Source organism: Panthera onca, chromosome A3 (assembly GCF_046562875.1).
Source record: "Panthera onca isolate mPanOnc1 chromosome A3, mPanOnc1 haplotype 2, whole genome shotgun sequence".
Lineage (NCBI taxonomy): Eukaryota > Metazoa > Chordata > Mammalia > Carnivora > Felidae > Panthera > Panthera onca.
Genome location: NC_138341.1, coordinates 140,134,925 through 140,155,299, shown reverse-complemented (window position 1 = coordinate 140,155,299; position 20,375 = coordinate 140,134,925). Strand labels below are relative to the sequence as shown.

General features: G+C 41.5%; 1 long non-coding RNA gene across 1 annotated transcript; it reads right to left on the bottom strand.

Annotated features, from left to right (window-relative positions):
- Positions 1 to 12,349: 12,349 nt before the first annotated feature.
- On the bottom strand, positions 12,350 to 17,786 carry LOC132671720 (uncharacterized). Its single transcript, XR_013554453.2, has 3 exons — positions 17,645 to 17,786; positions 14,964 to 17,563; positions 12,350 to 13,423 (listed from the first exon to the last, which is right to left on the bottom strand). It is a non-coding gene; the product is annotated as an uncharacterized LOC132671720 (long non-coding RNA).
- Positions 17,787 to 20,375: the final 2,589 nt, after the last annotated feature.

The following is a 20,375-nucleotide window of genomic DNA, read 5'->3' as shown; positions in this document are numbered from 1 at the left end:
CTTAGCAACACCAGTCTTGTGAATTCCATGGAGGGCTGAAGTGAGGACACATGCGTGGCTGTGGGTCTGTGTAGACTTAGTGAGATAGATCAGTTTTGGTGTAGGGTGATGTTTATGGTTAGGGTTACTGTTAGGGTTAGGTCCCACTAGACTCCAGGCACTGACCCCAAACAGAGCAGTTGTTAACCCGAAGAGCTGAGTGTAGTACACAAGGGAGGGTGCCCGTCAGTCTTAGTAGTTGGGTTCCAAGGCCAAACAAATGTATGGGCCACCCTTTGGATAGGCCTCAGGAATCCTCTCGTGCAGTTGCAGTCGCACTTTGGAAATGACATGGTGATGTTCCACGTTCCATGCCAACTATTTCTGCACCAATTCCTGAACCCATGTGCTAGCTGTTGTCAGACTTTGGAATTGGGTCCCAATGGGGACAGAGCCTTAGCTAGCGTTAGGGTTCCTTCCAGGGATGTCTCCATGGCCGTAAAGACTCCAGTCTCGTGATCTCGCTGGAGGGCTGAATTGAGTGCCCATGCGAGGGTGCAGGTCAAGTGTAGTGTTCGGGTTAGAGATAGGGTTAGGTGTAGGTTGAGGTTTACGGTTGGGTTACTTTGGAATTGGGTCCCCATGGGGATAGACACTTAGCTAGGGTCAGGGTTCGGTACAGGGAAGTCACCAAGGCCAAAGCGACACCAGTGTTGTGAATTCCATGTAGGGCTGAAGTGAGGGCACATGCGCAACTGTGGATCTGGTTTAGAGTTAGTGTGGTAGATAGGGTTAGGTGTAGGGTGAGGGTTATGGTTAGGGTTATGGTGACGGTTAGGTCCCAGGAGACTCTCCAATCACGTAGTTTCAAATGGCAAGATTTTATTCTTTTTTATGGCTGAGTAATACTCCATTGTGTATGTATATATACATATATATGTGTGTGTGTATATATATATATTTATATACACACATACATATATACATACGCTATATACTATATATATAGAAATACATATATACTACATATATACTATGTATATATGTATGTATATATATGTATGTATATATGTATATATATATATATATATATATATATATATATATATATATATGTATGTGTATGTACCACATCTTTATCCATTCATCCATCAATGGATATTTGGGCTTTTTCCATACTTTAGCTATTGTTGATAGTACTGGTATAAACTTTGGGGTTCACGTGTCCCCTCAAAATAGCATATCTGTTTCCCTTGGATTAATACCTAGTAGTGCAAATGCTGGGTTGTAGGATAGTCCTCCTTTTTATTTTTTGAGGAACCTACATACTGTTTTCCAGAGTGGCTGCACCAGTTTGCATTCCCACCAGCAGTGCAAGAGTTCCTCTTTCTCCATTTCCTCGCCAACATCTGTTGTTGCCTGAGTTGTTAACGTTAGCCATTCTCACAGGGGTGAGGGGGTGTTTCATTGTGGTTTTGATTGTATTTCACTAATGATGAGTGATGTTGAGGATTTTTTCATGTGTCAGTTGGTCATCTGGATGTCTTCCTTGGAGAAGTGTTTGCTCATGTCTTTGCCCATTTCTTCACTGGATTACTTGTTTTTTGGGTGTTGAGTTCGATATATTCTTTATAGATTTTGACTACTAATCCTTTATCTCATATGTCTTTTGCAAATATCTTCTCCCAATCTGTTGGTTGCCCTTTAGTTTTGCTGATTGTTTCCTTCTCTGTGCAGAAGCCTTTATATTTTGATGAGGTCCTAATAGTTCATTTTTGCTTTTGTTTCCCTTGCCTCTGGAGACGTGTTGTGTAAGAAGTTGTGGAGGCCAACATTAAGAGGTTTTTGCCTGCTTTCTCCTTGAGTATTTTGATGGCTTCCTATCTTACATTTAGGTCTTTCATCCGTTTTGAGTGCTTTTTGTGTGAGAAAGTGGTCCAGGCTCATTCTTCTGCATATCACTGTCCAGTTTTCCCAGCTCACTTGCTGAGGAGACTGCCTTTATTCCATTGGATATTCTTTCTTTTTGTCAAAGATTAGTTGGCCATACATCTGTGGGTCCAATTCTCTGTTCCTATTCTGTTCCATTGATCTGAGTGTCTGTTCTTATGCCAGTACCATACTGTCTTGATGATTACAGCTTTGTAATACAGCTTAAAGTCCAGGATTGTGATACCTCCTACTTAGGTTTTCTTTTTCAAGATTGCTTTGGCTATTCAGGGTCTTTTCTGGTTCCATAAAAATTGGATGTTTGTTGTAGCTCTGTGAAGAATGTTAGTGTTATTTCGATAGGTATTGCATTGACTATGTAGATTGCTTTGGGTACTATTGACATTTTAACAATATTTGTTCTTCCTATCCAGGAGCATGGAATGTTTTTCGTTTTTGTGTGTTTGTCATCTTCAATTTCTTTCATAATCTTTCTATAGATTTAAGTGTATAGATTTGTCACCTCTTTGGTTAGATTTATTCCTAGGTATTTTATGGGTTTTGGTGCAATTGTAAACAGGATCGATTCTCTGATTTCTCTTTCTGTTGCTTCATTGTTTGTGTACAAGAATGCAACTAATTTCTGTGCATTGATTTTATATCCTGCCACTTTGCTGAATTCATGGATCATTTCTAGCAGTTTTTTGTTGGAATCTTTCTATCAGGAAAGGATGCTGTATTTTGTCAAATGCTTTCTCTGCATCTATTGAGTGCATCAGGTGGTTCTTGTCCTTTCTTTTATTGATGTGATGAATCCCATTGATTATTTCGTGGATATGGATCCAGCCTTGCATTCCAGGTATAAATCCCACTTGGTCGTGGTGAATAAAGTTTAAATGTATTGTTGGATCTGGTTGGCTAATATCTTGTGGAAGATTTTTGCATCCATGTTCATCATGAAAATTGGTCTATACTTTTCTTTTTTAGTGGATCTTTGTCTGGTTTTGGAATCCAGGTAATTCTGATTCATAGGAAGTTTGGAAGTTTTCCTTCCATTTCTATTTTTGGGACAGCTTCAAGAGGATAGGTGTTAACTCTTCCTTAAATGTTTGGTAGAATTCCCCTGGAGAGCCATCTCGCCCTGGGCTCTTGTTTTTTGGGAGATTTTTGATTATTAATTCAATTCTTTACTGGTGATGGGTCTGTTCAAATTTTCTATTTCTTCCTCTTTCAGTTTTCGTAGTTTATATATTTCTAGGAATTTGTCCATTTCTTCCAGATTGCCCATTTTATTGGCATATAATTGCTGATAATATTCTCTTACTATTGTTTGTATTTCTGCTTTGTTGGTTGTGATCTCTCCTCTTTCATTCTTGATTTTATTTATTTGGGTCCTTTCCTTACTCTTTTTGATCCAACTGGCTGGTGGTTTAACAATTTTATTAATTATTTCAAAGAGCCAGCTTCTGGTTACATTGATCTCTTCTTCTGTTTGTGTGTGTGTGTGGGGGGGGGGGTATTGTTGTTTGTTTTTGTTTTCGTTTTCAGTTTCGATAGCATTGATTTTTGCTGTAATCCTTATCATTTCTTGTCTTCTGCTGGATTTGGTATTTATTTGATGATCTTTTTTCCACCTCTTTAAGGTATAAGGTTAGGTTGTGTATCTGAGACCTTTATTCCCTCTTTAGGAAGGCCTGGATTGCTAAAAACTTCCTCTTATGACTACCTTTGCTGCATCCCAGAGGTTTTGGGCTGTGGTGGTATCAATTTCATTGGCTTCCATGTACTTTTTAATTTTCTCTTTAACTTCTTGGTTCACCCATTCATTTTTTTAAAAATTATAGTTTTTATTATTTACAATTTACATTCAAATCAGTTACCATATAGTGCAATAGTTATTTCATGAGTAGATTCCTTAGTGCCCCTTACCCATTTAGCCCATCCCCCCTCCCACAAACCCTCCAGTAACCCTCTGTTTGTTCTCCATATTTGTGTGTGCTTCTGTTTTGTACCCTCCCTGTTTTTATATTATTTTTGTTTCCCTTCCATTATGTTCATCTGTTTTGTCTCTTTTTTTTCAATATATGAAGTTTATTGTCAAGTTGGTTTCCATACAACACCCAGTGTTCATCCCAAAAGGTGCCCTCCTCAATACCCATCACCCACCCTCCCCTCCCTCCCACCCCCCATCAACACTCAGTTTGTTCTCAGTTTTTAAGAGTCTCTTATGCTTTGGCTCTCTTCCACTCTAACCTCTTTTTTTTTTCCTTCCCCTCCCCCATGGGTTTCTGTTAAGTTTCTCAAGATCCACACAAGAGTGAAACCATATGGTATCTGTCTTTCTCTGTATGGCTTACTTCACTTAGCATAACACTCTCCAGATCCATCCATGTTGCTACAAAGGGCCATATTTCATTCTTTCTCATTGTCACGTAGTACTCCATTGTGTATATAAACCACAATTTCTTTATCCATTCATCAGTTGATGGACATTTAGGCTCGTTCCATAATTTGGCTATTGTTAAGAGTGCTGCTATAAACATTGGGGTACAAGTGCCCCTATGCATCAGTACTCCTGTATCCCTTGGGTAAATTCCTAGCAGTGCTATTGCTGGGTCATAGGGTAGGTCTATTTTTAATTTTCTGAGGAACCTCCACACTGTTTTCCAGAGTGCCTGCACCAATTTGCATTCCCACCAACAGTGCAAGAGGGTTCCCATTTCTCCACATCCTCTCCAGCATCTATAGTCTCCTGATTTGTTCATTTTGGCCACTCTGAATGGTGTGAGGTGATATCTGAGTGTGGTTTTCATTTGTATTTCCCTGATGAGGAGCAACGTTGAGCATCTTTTCATGTGCCTGTTGGCCATCCGGATGTCTTCTTTAGAGAAGTGTCTATTCATGTTTTCTGCCCATTCCTTCACTGGGTTATTTGTTTTTCGGGTGTGGAGTTTGGTGAGCTCTTTATAGATTTTGGATACTAGCCCTTTGTCCGATATGTCATTTGCAAATATCTTTTCTCATTCCGTTGGTTGCCTTTTAGTTTTGTTGGTTGTTTCCTTTGCTGTGCAGAAGCTTTTTATCTTCATAAGGTCCCAGTAATTCATTTTTGCTTTTAATTCTGTTGCCTTTGGGGATGTGTCAAGTAAGAAATTGCTACAGCTGAGGTCAGAGAGGTCTTTTCCTGCTTTATCCTCTAGGGTTTTCATGGTTTCCTGTCTCACATTCAGGTCCTTTATCCATTTCAAGTTTATTTTTGTGAATGGTGTGAGAAAGTGGTCTAGTTTCAACCTTCTGCATGTTGCTGTCCAGTTCTCCCAGCACCATTTGTTAAAGAGACTGTCTTTTTTCCATTGGATGTTCTTTCCTGCTTTGTCAAAGATTAATTGGCCATACGTTTGTGGGTCTAGTTCTGGGGTTTCTATTCTATTCCATTGGTCTCTGTGTCTTTTTTTGTGCCAATACCATGCTGTCTTGATGATGACAGCTTTGTAGTAGAGGCTAAAGTCTGGGATTGTGATGCCTCCTGCTTTGGTCTTCTTCTTCAAAATTACTTTGGCTATTCGGGGCCTTTTGTGGTTCCATATGAATTTTAGGATTGCTTGTTCTAGTTTTGAGAGGAATGCTGGTGCAATTTTGATTGGGATTGCATTGAATGTGTAGATAGCTTTGGGTAGTATTGACATTTTGACAGTATTTATTCTTCCAATCCATGAGCACGGAATCTTTTTCCATTTCCTTATATCTTCTTCAATTTCCTTCATAAGCTTTCTATAGTTTTCAGCATGCAGATCTTTTACATCTTTGGTTAGATTTATTCCTAGGTATTTTATGCTTCTTGGTGCAATTGTGAATGGGATCAGTTTCTTTATTTGTCTTTCTGTTGCTTCATTATTAGTGTATAAGAATGCAACTGATTTCTGTACATTGAATTTGTATCCTGCAACTTTGCTAAATTCATGTATCAGTTCTGGCAGACTTCTGGTGGAGTCTATCGGATTTTACATGTATAATATCATGTCATCTGCAAAAAGCGAAAGCTTGACTTCATCTTTGCCAATTTTGATGCCTTTGATTTCCTTTTGTTGTCTGATTGCTGATGCTAGAACTTCCAACACTATGTTAAACAACATCTGTGAGAGTGGACATCCCTGTTGTGTTCCTGATCTCAGGGAAAAAGCTCTCAGTTTTTCCCCATTGAGGATGATGTTAGCTGTGGGCTTGTCATAAATGGCTTTTATGATCTTTAAGTATGTTCCTTCTATCCCAACTTTCTCAGGGTTTTTATTTAAAAAGGTTGCTGAATTTTGTCAAAGGCCTTTTCTGCATTGATTGATAGAATCATATGGTTCTTATCTTTTCTTTTATTAATGTGATGTATCACATTGATTGATTTGCGAATGTTGACCCAGCCCTGCATCACAGGAATGAATCCCACTTGATTATGGTGAATAATTGCTTTTATATGCTGTTGAATTCGATTTGCTAGTATCTTATTGAGAATTTTTGCATCCATATTCATCAGGGATATTGGCCTGTAGTTCTCTGTTTTTACTGGGTCTCTGTCTGGTTTAGGAATCAAAGTAATATTGGCTTCATAGAATGAGTCTGGAAGTTTTCCTTCCCTTTCTATTTTTTGGAATAGCTTGAGAAGGATAGGGATTATCTCTGCTTTAAACCTCTGGTAGAACTCCCCTGGGAAGCCATCTGGTCCTGGACTCTTATTTGTTGGGAGGTTTTTGATAACCGATTCAATTTCTTCGCTGGTTATGGGTCTGTTCAAGCTTTCTATTTCCTCCTGATTGAGTTTTGGAAGAGTGTGGGTGTTTAGAAATTTGTCCATTTCTTCCAGGTTGTCCAATTTGCTGGCATATAATTTTTCATAGTATTCCCTGATAATTGTTTGTATCTCTGAGGGATTGGTTGTAATCATTCCATTTTCATTCATGATTTTATCTATTTGGGTCATCTCCCTTTTCTTTTTGAGAAGCCTGGCTAGAGGTTTGTCAATTTTGTTTATTTTTTCAAAAAACCAACTCTTGGTTTCGTTGATCTGCTCTACAGTTTTTTTAGATTCTATATTGTTTATTTCTGCTCTGATCTTTATTATTTCTCTTCTTCTGCTGGGTTTAGGCTGCCTTTGCTGTTCTGCTTCTATTTCCTTTAGGTGTGCTGTTAGATTTTGTATTTGGGATTTTTCTTGTTTCTTGAGATAGGCCTGGATTGCAATGTATTTTCCTCTCAGGACTGCCTTCGCTGCATCCCAAAGCGTTTGGATTGTTGTATTTTCATTTTCGTTTGTTTCCATATATATTTTAATTTCTTCTCTAATTGCCTGGTTGACCCACTCATTCGTTAGTAGGGTGTTCTTTAACCTCCATGCTTTTGGAGGTTTTCCAGACTTTTTTCCTGTGGTTGATTTCAAGCTTCATAGCATTGTGGTCTGAAACTGTGCATGGTATGATTTCAATTCTTGTATACTTATGAAGGGCTGTCTTGTGACCCAGTATGTGATCTATCTAGGAGAATGTTCCATGTGCACTCGAGAAGAAAGTATATTCTGTTGCTTTGGGATGCAGAGTTCTAAATATATCTGTCAAGTCCATCTGATCCAATGTATCATCCAGGGCCCCTGTTTCTTTATTGACCGTGTGTGTAGATGATCTATCCGTTTCTGTAAGTGGAGTGTTAAAGTCCCCTGCAATTACCACATTCTTATCAATAAGGTTGGTTATGTTTATGAGTAATTGTTTTGTATATTTGGGGGCTCCTGTATTCAGCGCATAGACATTTATAATTGTTAGCTCTTCCTGATGGATAGACCCTGTGATTATTATATAATGCCCTTCTTCATCTCTTGTTACAGCCTTTAATTTAAAGTCTAGTTTGTATGATATAAGTATGGCTACTCCAGCTTTCTTTTGACTTCCAGTGGCATGATAAATAGTTCTCCATCCCCTCACTCTCAATCTGAAGGTGTCCTCAGGTCTACAATGAGTCTCTTGTAGACAGCAAATAGATGGGTCTTGTTTTTTTATCCATTCTGATACCCTGTGTCTTTTGGTTGGCACATTTAGTCCATTTACATTCAGTGTTATAGAGATATGGGTTTAGAGTCATTGTGATGTCCGTAGGTTTCATGCTTGTAGTGATGTCTCTGGTACTTTGTCTCACAGGATCCCCTTTAGGATCTTTTGTAGGGCTGGGTTAGTGGTGACGAATTCCTTCAGTTTTTGTTTGTTTGGGAAGACCTTTACCTCTCCTTCTATTCTAAATGACAGACTTGCTGGATAAAGGATTCTCTGCTGCATTTTTTTTTTTCTGTTCATCACGTTGAAGATCTCCTGCCATTCCTTTCTGGCCTGCCAAGTTTTAGTAGAGAGATTGGTCACAAGTCTTATAGGTCTCCCTTTATATGTTAGAGCACGTTTATCTCTAGCTGCTTTCAGAATTTTCTCTTTATCCTTGTGTTTTGCCAGTTTCACTATGGTATGTTGTGCAGAAGATCAATTCAAGTTACGTATGAAGGGAGTTCTCTGTGCCTCTTGGATTTCAATGCCTTTTTCCTTCCCCAGATCCAGGAAGTTCCCAGCTATTATTTCTTCAAGTACACCTTCAGCACCTTTCCCTCTCTCTTCCTCCTCTGGAATACCAATTATGCGTGTATTATTTCTCTTTAGTCCATCACTTAGTTCTCTAATTTTCCCCTCATATTCCTGGATTTTTTTTATCTTTTTCTCAGCTTCTTTTTCCATAATTTTATCTTCTAGTTCACCTATTCTCTCCTCTGCCTCTTCAATCTGAGCCATAGCTGTCTCCATTTTATTTTGCAGTTCATTGATAGCATTTTTTAGCTCCTCCTGGCTAATCAAGGGATTAGTCCCTTGGTCTCTGTAGCAAGAGATTCTCTGCTGCCCTTTATACTGTTTTCAAGCCCAGCGATTAATTTTATGACTATTATTCTAAATTCACTTTCTGTTATATTGTTTAAATCATTTTTGATCAGTTCGTTACCTGTTGTTATTTCCTGGACATTTTTCTGAGGGGAATTCTTCAGTTTCGTCATTTTGGATAGTCCCTGGAGTGGTGCTGTTTTGTCTCTTAAAGTCTTCCTATGAGTGAAGTCATATGATTTAGTCTCTTTCTCTCTGAAGGCTGAATAGTGAGTTTTCAACGTGAATGTGGGGATAAACATGCATACATACATACATACATACATACACACACATGTATACCACTAAGAAAGCCATTTATGAGTTGTTAGGCATGAACTATTTTCCACCATCTTTGTCTTCTAGTTATATTCATGCCTCAAGGTGTTTGCTCATTGCAATGCATGATCTTGCTGTGTGAGGTACAAATTGTTGTGTGATCAGTTTTCCATGAAAGTCTTTACTCATACCTGCCTTAACCACAAGATGCAGATGTTGAATTCGAGGATGTAGAGCTAAGAGACTTGAGTTCCAATAACTATCAACTAGAAGGTATATTTTCTGTTGGAGAGAAATCCCCATATGATGGCAATGACTTCGCATTGGTAAGGGAAAGAATACTTTCATGCCTTCATGGTTCTTGCCCTTTTTCTGTCTCACCAAAATCAAGACTCAGGTCATGTGCACGTTTATCAAGAAAACACCTTTTTTTTCCAGAAATTAAAAAGGCCCTGGAAGACAAGTGTAATGCATTAAGGTCTGTGAAAACCACAAAGGAAGCAAAAGTCAAACAGCTGAAGGAGAAAGCACATAACCTGGAAGAATTCTATGAACAAAGAAAAGTTCCTACAAAAAAAGTAAGATGGGGGCGCCTGGGTGGCTCAGTCGGTTGAACGTCTGACTTCAGCTCAGGTCATGATCTCATGGTCCATGAGTTCGAGCCCCGCGTCAGGCTCTGTGCTGACAGTTCAGAGCCTGGACTTGCTTTGGATTCTATATCTCCCTCTGCCCTTCCCCAACTTGCACTCTGTCTCTATCAAAAAAATGAATAAACGTTAAAATTTTTTAGAAAAGTAAGATGTTCATGTGAGAACTGTCACAAGGGCTGCATTTTATGGGAGAATGTGGCAACCAGTAGAGATAATTATATTTATATTGGAACTGGGTCCAGAGTATTTTTGCCCAATGCATTCAGTAGAATTGTGCCTTCCCTTCCTACCTTGCTTTCTGTGATGTAACCTTCATTTTCCTTTCTGTCTTAAGTGCTTGTCACACATTGTGTCATGTATTTGGGGTGGAAGAGGGAAGGTACCATCATTAATAACGTTATCTGGATCGACTATGGATCCACCTACACTGTCCTATAGGTTTCAATCGCATCACACTGTTTTGTCACCCAGCAATTAGGTCATTTTTGTTCAGGACCAGACATGGGTCAAAAATGTGTGAGGAAAAAATTGAATTCTCTTGCTGCAGAAACAATGGAAGTTGCTTTCTGGAAAGTGGGTAGGGGTACCAGAAGTACTGGATCCCTGCATCCATTCTGCCAGTGAGATTGTTCGTTGCAGTCTCAATCCCTAAGAAAGTCAATTTGTTTCCTGTCCCCTGATTTTTAAGTGTAACTCTTCTGAGTCTTGACCAAAGCCTGCAGCTTCACCAGCTCATCTTTGCTGGACGCCCCTGAACTACACTTGTTTACTTCTAAGTCTGTGCCCGTAAAGTTGTTCAGCTTCTTTGCTGTTCAAATGTATGCCCCCCCCCCCAAATCAATGATGAGTCCTAGGGAGTTTGGGTCCAACTGCCAGGCTGGCTTTGTCCCGGGCTTCCTTCTTCTCCATCTTGGTCTTATATGTCTTCATGGGGTTGTTAGATATTTGGTGCATTCAGTCACATGCTTCTTCCTTTGTACAGTATTTCCTTTTGTTCTCAGGAAGAGATGGGAGACTTTAGAGTCCCTCACTCATGTTGTAAAGTGAAGTCTTCCTTCTGGAAGTCTCCTTCTGGAGACTCACCTTTATGTTAGTCCTTCCCACAGCTGGGGTTAGGGCTTGCTCTCACTGGCATCTTGTTTTTGTTAATTCAGAAGCTCTTTCTGTGAGTAGGTACAGAACCCTGACCACCTCTCTATCTTCCCCTTACAACAGAGCCATTGCATTACAACCACTCCAGAAAGCATTTGCTGAAGGACTGCATGAGAGACCAGAAGGAAATCCATGTGCCTTTCTCTGCCTACTGCTTTTGTGTCATTTTCTAAGAGATTTTCAATTTTGCATGTGATTCTTGAGTACATCAAGTGTCAAGTTGAAACCATCTCAATCAACACCACAAAGAAAATAGTCTGAGGGCAACACAGCAACCCAGACTTGCCAAGCATTGCCCTTTTCTGCCTTCACTATCAACGGAACCAGTCTTGTTAAAGTAGATTTGGCTCCATGAAGTTGAGAGTTTTCCATCTGAAATATGTTTCCTGGAAGTAAACCCAGACTGTGTGACAGTTCATATCAGGTTGTACTCCAGGAGATGTTGTTGTTCTAAGATTGGCCTTTTGAAGGTGGAGGCAGGGGTTGCAGTCCTGAACTCTAGTGATGTCTGTGAGTGAGCTGAAATGTTAGGGCAACCATATTCTGGAAGGTCCTCTTTCAGGTGATTGCCTGTGTCATGGTACAACTTTTGGACTGAGAATCAGGGCTCCCCATGGAGGTGTAAGACTAGTGATGATCCCTTGCTTCATCCTAATGGGTACAGTTGGTCAGACATGGTTTTTCACTCACTGATGAAATGAGTTTTCACCATTTCAAACAAAAGACCAACTCTGGGAAGGCCAAAAGTGCAATGTTATTTGATGACTTTATGATAAAGGAGAGGAAACAGAGAACTAAAAAGACAGTTCCAATAGCAGAGACATTACAACAGACAGAAGTTGAATTTTCTTTAACTTAAATGGGATGTTCATTTCATTTCTCGGATTGTGTTGTCAGTCTGTGCATTTATGGGAGAGGTGGGGGAAGGGATATTTGAATAGGCCTTCAAGAGTGCTGGGAGGTAAAAAGGGGGGAACTTCTGGACCTTGGCCTTGACTGTGTATATATCTTTCCCAACTTAGGAAGCTGAAAATGACACTGTGAACTGGCAGCAAAGAAGAATCAGCTGGCAGCTGCAGGTAAAATTTGAAAATAGCTACAGAAGGGGCACCTGGGTGGCTCAGTCGTTTAAGCATCCAACTTCAGCTCAGGTCATAATTTTATAGTCTGTGAGTTCGAGCCCTGCATCAGGCTCTGTGCTGACAGGTCAGAGCCTGGAGCCTGTTTCAGATTCTGTTACATCTCTCTCTGTCCCTCCTCCGCTCATGCGTGTGCTCACTCTCTCTCTGTCTCAAAAATAAACAAACATTAAAAAAAAAAGAAAATAGCTACAGAAGAAATAAACAAGTACAAGTGAGTTCAGCTACTAATTACCAGCAGCTCATGAAACCTCTGTTCATTTTTTTGTTTTTAATCTTTTTGCAATGTTTAAAGTCAACATACGCATGGAGTATTAACAGATAAAAAAGTTAAATTTTAGAAAGAACAAAACAATTAAGTTTCTAAACATTTACGGATCTCAAGTAGTGGCCAGACTGTGTGGAAACCCTGTCCATGCTAACATTCCTCGGACGTGGTGTCAATTGTCATAATCTGTAGGAAAGCAGTGTGTTGTACAATGAATCATATCCATAAACATGGTAGTGCCATTTAATGGCCCTCATCTTTGCAAGCTTGGGAAACATGATGAGGATATAAGTTATAGAAGAATAGAGCTTTATGCTAAAAGACACTTGTCACATGATTAGTTAGGGAAAGATTGAAAATGGGAAGGAATTCTATGAACTCTGAACCCTACGGGCATGGAATAATGAGTAAGGAAAGGATGTAACAATAGCTTTGATCCTACTGTACATTGATAGTCATGTGAAAAGTGTTTCATGTGTAAGAATAAATTGTATCCTGGGACAGATATGAGGTTGTTGGTAACGTGGGCAGATTATTTAAAATCATACCCAATATTGGGCCTTATCTGACAAGAGCAATTGTAACTCACAGGCAACAAATTGAACAAACACGGGAACAGCTGCAGCAGGCAGAACTCATCTTTAGACACCAGGTAACCTGAGTTCTGCCTGACATACTGAACCCTTAGCACCTCATGCGGGGGGGTCTAGTGGCCCTTGGAATCCCTAACCACAGGCTTTTCTTTGTTGGCTTTTTCAGATCACAGTTCATGAGAAGAATGCTCAGGACAGCTAGGTAAGTGTTTTCTTGTTTCCTCCTCTTTCTTTGGTGCACCACCTTCTGACTGAAGGTGGATGTGTTTTTCCCTCCCCCAGATCAAGACTCAGATCTAGGACAGGGAGATGGCGGAGCAGGGCAGGGAGGTCGCTTACTTGAAATACAGGTGTAGTCATTTGAGTTGCGTTTTTATGGGTGTTTCCAGGGATGACCCCTGCACTGTTTGTTGTCTAGTAGACGATGTGGTGTTGCAACTCTTATAGAAGTCCATTATTTTTCTGTATCCAAGACTGGACAGGGTGGAAGCAAAGAGGCTGCCTGAGGGATACACGAAACAGAAACCAATGGCTGCAACACCAGAGATGCAGAACCCTCCAAGGAGAGGTAAGGAGCACGTTGTGATGTGCCGCAGTCTAATTTCTGCTGTGCAGCCTGTTCCTGTGGGTGATCATCGTGTGGTCTGGAAAGAGTCACAAGCACGAAGGACAGCAGGTGGTCTGGAGGGGTGACAGAAGGGTGTTCTCCTCTGGTGCCGCAGGCAGTGAGGCACTTGTCCCTGTGACTGGTGGAGCTCATGCCCCTCCTCTGACGGTGACCCTCCCACCTCCTCTAGCATCCCCCTGTCTGAAGAGCCTGGAAAGGATGACAGGACATGGGCCTCATCCTTCTTCCCACCAGGACTCAATGTGAAGACTTTAGTTTATTTGAGGAGAAGGTCATTTATTCACTAGTTTTAATGGTCTTTATTTTTGTTTGTTTTTGGGAACTGTAGCCCTACATCCCTCATTTCAAATTCCATAGAGCTTAGCTTAGTCCTCTGATGGTATCAGTGCAACTCTGCAGCTTCACTGCTAACTTCTCATAGTTTTCCTTTTCTCAATAGTGTAAAATTAGTCTGTTATATAATAACTGCTCTCATGTGGAAGGCAGCTTGTAGATAAGCTGAGAGACTGTCAATTTGCCTGAAGTCTGAAGAAATGCACCCTTCTTGAGGATTCATTGAGGATATACACCAAACCAGTATTCTCAATTTTATTCTTTTTTTTTTTAAGTTTATTTCTTTTGAGAGAGGCAGAGACAGAATGCCAAGCAGGCTCCACACTGAGTTGAGTTCCAGTGAGGAACTCAACGCTGGGCTTGAATTCACAAGCTGTGAGATCGTGACCTGAGCCAAAATCAAGAGTCAGATGCTGAATCCAAACATCCTCATATTTATTCTTGATCTGTAATGAAGTCATGATTTCCCATGGTGTATACTGAGAAACCTCTGTTTTACTGATGAATTCTAAATTGCTAGTTGTGCCTGACCTGTCTACAGTTATTTGATTAATTACAAAACAACATGAACTAAGGCACCATGAAGTCTTTATCAAGGTGAGGGAATGGTTCTTCCCCTTATCCTTCGGGGTCACCTGAGGCATGTGGTATACCCTCTGCCTCAGGTCAGGGACCCAAGTGTAGGGAAAAGTTTAAGATATTTGAGGAATGAGATGAGGGATTGTTTTCATTCCGCACAGTCCTCTAAAAGCAGAATAAACCTCTGTCCCTTCTAAGGTCTTTAGTAGATCGAGAAACTGCTGAAACCTCTGTGAGTTACAGCAGCTCTGACTGTACCAAGAATACAGACAAGGTAAATGCTGGGACCATTCTCAGTTGTAACTCTTTGGGGAAACCCTCATCTTTATGTACAGCATGCTCTCCTGGCCTTGTCTTTTTTTGCGTGTTGTGTGATATGTCTGTTTCTTCTTTGTTTTCCAAACGCACACTCATAACCCAGGAGTCCACAAGCTTCTCAATTTTTAGTCTGTCACCTTTCTGTGGTAAGTTTAGAAGCCAAAAGTGCTTAGAGACTGAGTACCTTAAGGTTTTTCCATGAGTTTCAGGAAATAATGAGAGGAGGATGACCCCGCACTCCAAACAGAAGTCTCCTGGCCTGGGTGACCCCTTCCAGACCTGACCTCTGTGGGAAGAGTGTGGCTGCTGTGTCTTCCTTTCTTGATTCTGGCGAGGAGATTAACCTGTTAGAAAGTCTTCCATATTGTTTAAAATTCAAAAGTACAAAACGACACCATGACTCCAACTTTATATCGTGTGCCCTGTGCCATTTAGAGTGGTCCTAGATGAAGTCAATGTCATCTCTCATCACCTTCCCGTCTTTGCTGGTAAATGACTTGTCTGGAATCCTTCCGGCTATACCTTAGGTAAAAATAGTTTGAACACTGTGTCCTTCAATTGTGTTTATATGAGCAGTTTCTGGTTGTGTCCCCAGTCACTGTTAGAGCTGATACAGTCTCATGACACATACCAGGAGTTTTATACCAAAACACTTGCATGAAATCTGTTGTGTGATTTTTCTCCCTCTTTTTTTCTGTTTCACATAATGACTCTGTGTCCTGTAATATGCTTAAAGTCAGAATGCCCTATGAATTAAGATGAACACATCTGAGCTTTGTAGACATTCACCACAAGTAACTTGTTCCTCACAAAAACTCTCATTCCCCTGCAAGATTCCAGGCATCCTCCACTCCAAGAGGGAAGACTCCTTTCTCAGGGAGAGGAGCAGAGGACTCACAGTGAGGGTCCAGCTGCAGAACTTTTTGCCAGGAGTGGCTGTGATTCCATGAGCAAAATATGAGCCATTTATTCCCACTCATTCTTTTGTGTTCTTAATATACCAAAAGCAGAGCATCTGGAGTCGCCGTAGAGGAGGGATGCAGGGTGAACCTGGACATGGATGGTGCCTGTCTGGAGAATGCTACTTCATTAGTCTGTAATTACTTCTGTTAACCCTCTAGGACAGGACCCTTGCCATTTTACTTCCGTAGACATGGGCAGTGATGTGTGGTGGCAGTAGGTTAACCTCTTGCATCTACTACCCCAAGCTGTAGGTGGTATCCAGTGGCAGGGACAGAGTTTTCAGGTACTGATGCTACTCTCTTGGATCCTGGTGGCAGAGAAGGTGGCAGGTGCTGACACCTTCTTCTCTGGGTTACAGCTGCTTTTGGTATTGGTTCTTTTGTCTGGCATATGGATGTAGCTGTCACTTCTGTTCTGCAGGGCAGTCTGGATCTTGGGGACCTCCTCCGTTAACTGGACGATTCTGCATGCCCTACCCTAGACACGCCCCGCCCCCATGGACTATTAGGCACATCCACCTCCTGAACCTTGGTGGCCCTGGGGCCACCCGAAACCCCTCCACCTGCAACACTTGGTAAGATGATCTGAGCACTAGGACTTGACTTGTAAAACATACTCACCTTATTTTTGTTGCTGTTAGGTCTTTGGCCAAGGTGCAGAGGCGGTACCACAGACCATTGTGATGCAAGGGGAATGTGTCTGCTGCCGTTACCACATTCCTCGTTTCTCAGGATCTCATCTTTATCATTTCCCCCACCATGTGTTGTTACAGGCGTCTCTTGTGGAGAAGGAATGGGGCCGTATGCAGAAAAGCAGACATAGCGCTTCAGCAGAAATGCCCCGTACACAGTCCATGTGCTGGGATCTATGAGGCATGAGGCACAACGTAACATATGTCCATCTAGTTGTGCCCACAGCCATCCATAGTTGTTCGATGAGTGATGAATACATCTGAATCAGGGCTTTTGGGAGTCTTCATCAAGTTATAAGGGATGGTTCTTCAAGTTCTTCTTGGGGATCACCTGAGGCACACGGGACACCCTGTGCATGTGGTTTGGGATAGCTGTTGGAAGAATGAGGGGAGCGTTTCTTGTTTTTCTTTTTGATCTCCAAACAGTCTACTCAAATCAGAATAAACCTCCATCCCTTCTAGGGCTTTTTGCAGGTCCAGGAGCAGGTGTCATACCCAACAGTGACATTGACACTGGCTGTGCCAAAACTGCCGAGAAGCACAAGGTAAATGCTGTGGCCATTTTCAGTTCTAAGTCTTTACAGACAGCCACATCTTTCTGTACAGGACACTCTCCTGCCATTGTCTCTGGTTTGCGTGTTGTATGGTATGTCTGCCGTTTTTTTTTTTTTTTTTTTTTTTTTCCCAAATGCAAAATCTTTACCCCCGAGTCTACAGGCTTCCCTGTTTTCCATCTGGCATCTCTTTGTGGTAACTTTAGAAGCTAAGCGTGCTTAAGGGTGAGAACCATAGGGCTTTTCCAATGTGTTCCTGGAATAAATCAAGGAAGATGACACCACACTCCACTTGAAAGTCTCCTACCTTGCCTCATTCTTTGTGGATCTCCTCAATGTGGAATCATTGCTCTTGCTGTTTCTTCCTCTCCTGTTTCCTTCTATTGAGGGTTTTAATGTGCTCAGAAAAATCTGTGGGTATCCTTACAATTTGAAAATGCGAACTGCCTTCACTCCAACTTATATTTTTGTATGTGTCATTTACAATGGTCTTAGACAAAGTAAATTTCATACCCATCAGCATTTTGGTAAACATGCTGTCCAGAGTCCCTTCAGGTGTGCCCTGGGCACAAATATCTGAACTATAAGAGGTGGCATATTTTTCATAGAAAACATGCATTGAAACTTAAGTTGTGAAGAGAAAAAATCCAAAATTACCTGTGTGGCAAGTCCCCACGGTGTCCTTCACTTGTGTTCACATGAGCATGTTCTCTCGCGTCCTGTGTCACAGGTACAGCTAAAACATGGAAACTTAACACCAGACATCAAAGTGCATTTGTGTTAATTTTGTCTTTTAGAATTTCAGCTCATTTTTCCAGAGGACACAATTACCCTGTAAAGTGTACTGCACTTAAGCTGAGAAGTACCTCCGAAGTAAAATAAATTAGCTGAACCCAACTAACATGTATAGGTTACCTGTTTCTCTAAGAGCACATTTTCCCAGGTCCTCTGCAGGTCCTCAGGATCCCCATCTCCCCATGTGTCTCTGTGCCCATGGATAGCACTTCCAGAGAGGAGGAGACCCCATTGTCGGGACAGAAGTAGTTTTGGCACAGGCAGGGGCTTAGAGGCAGAGCTTTGAGCCATGAGGGCTATGATTCCATGTGTGGACACTGGTATTGTCATTCCTTGTCATTCTGTAGTTCTTCATATACACAATAAACAGCCCTTGTGGTGGAGGGGGATGAAGGGTGGAGGGTGATCCTGGACACAGATGTCTTCCTATCTGGAATATGCTGCTTTTTAAATTTGGCATTCAGTCTATAAATCTTGTAGAAAAAGGGCCCTTGCTGTTTCTACATTTCCAGACACATGGAGACACTAGTTTATCCCAATCACATCCATTCCCCACCTCAAAGCTGTAAGTGGAGCCCAAAGTATGGGTAGAGATTTTGGTGCTGATACTGCCCTCTTGGAACCTGGTGGTGGGGAAGCTAGTAGGATACGATCACTGCTTCTTTGGGTTTCTGCTTTTTGCTGGTGTTGGCGCTCTGTTCTGTCCTATGAACATACCTCTCATTTCTTTTCCACAGGCTATTTTGTACGCAAGAGGGCCTGGTCCTTCCCAGGATCGCCTTGCAGGCTGTACCCCATGCACCACCTTTCACCACGTCATGGGCTGTGGGCCAACTCCCCCTCCTCCACCAGCTCCTCCACCTACTCTATTTGTTAAGATGACCTGAACTGGATGAGTGGCTGGTAAAGTATATTCATCTTCTTCATGATTGACTTTGTGGGAATGATGTAGAGATAGCTGTGAGTCTTGGCAATCCAACTACAAACTGCCTGAGGACACTGTAGCATATCTCAAGTTTCTCAGGACATACACTCAATGGGCAGTGTCATGTCCCTGAAATACGGTGAGCTATACGTTTCTCTTGTCAAATGAAAGAGGATTTTTTACACAAAAGCAGACGTATCAGCAGTACTGGTGCGTATTTTGGAGACACAATGTTTTGGGTTCTGTGAAGAATGAGGCGCACCCCTAACTTTTAGAGCATCAGGTGTCCTGTGTGAAAGAGGGGCATTCATTAAATGATGCAGACTTTGTGATCACCATGATGGAAACACCAGTGAAGGATCCAGTGCAAAAACAGGGGAACCTTGAATCATACAGGAATAGAAGGGAAGTTGAGCACAGTAAGCAGAGTTTGAGGAGGTGAAGAGGGGAGGGTGTTGGGGTCAGTGAGATGCAGTTGGAGGTCATTCCTGGCCACAGCCTGAGCAGAGAGTGTGAGGTCCACATGGAGCTGCTATGTGGGATCCAATATGTCAGTGTGTTGCCAAAGTGCACGCAGGTAATCATCTAAAAAGATTGTTGTCTCCCTGGATTTTCCTGAAGGTTCATGATATTTGTGGGGAGAAAAGCCCTGGAGATATGGGGAATTTAACTTTGTCTTATGAAAATGCTGTATGCCCAAGTTCATATCCCTCAGTGAGACTAAAAGTGGAGACAGGATCTAGATCAGCTGAGTGCCTGCATTGGCATTCAGCCTGGGTCAACCTACAATTCAGGGCTGGCCAGATGCCACCCCTGCTGGACCCCTCTCATCACCCTGACTACAGCTTTGCATCTCCTCAAACTTCTCTCACAATATTCTGAGGCTTTGCCTGTGTTCCTGCTGTCTCAGCCCTAATACCAGTTCTCAGTGGGACCTACACAGAGCCTCAGCTGTGTTATCTGTGAAAACAGGGGTAATATATGTTTCTAAGAACACTAGAAAAAGAAGACATTAAATACATAAAGCATCTGCAAAATCTCTGGGAAGTGTCCCCTCATGCTTCTCACAGTTTCAATTAAGATAACTTTCTTAACACAGAGAAATAGAGCCAGAGAGACAGATAAAATGGACACACAGAGATGTGTATCCACAATGAAAGACCTAGTCAAAGCCACAGCCAGAGATCTAAGCCAAAGAGAAATAAGTAACATACCTGATACAGAATTTAAAGCAATGATCATAAGGATACTCATTAGAGTTGTGAAATGAGTAGAAGAGTGAGACCCCTGACATAGAGATAAGAAATAACAGTAGACATTGAGGACACAATAAAGGAGAAACACGCTTGCTGGAATGAACAGAGGGATGGAAGAAGCAGCAGAACAAACTAGTGACCTTGAAGACTGAGTAATGGAAATTAATCACACTGAACCAAAGAAAGAGAACAGAACTGTGCAACGTGAGATGAGATTAAGGGAACCCAGTGACTACAGGAAAGATAATACTATTCATATTGTAGGAGTCCCAGAAGGAAGAGAAAATGGGGTGGAAATTTTATTTGAGGAACTAATAGCTGAAAACGTCCCTAACTAGGGGAGGGAAACAAACATCCACATCCAGGAGACTAGAGAACACCCATCCAAATCAACAAAATCAGGCCAACACAC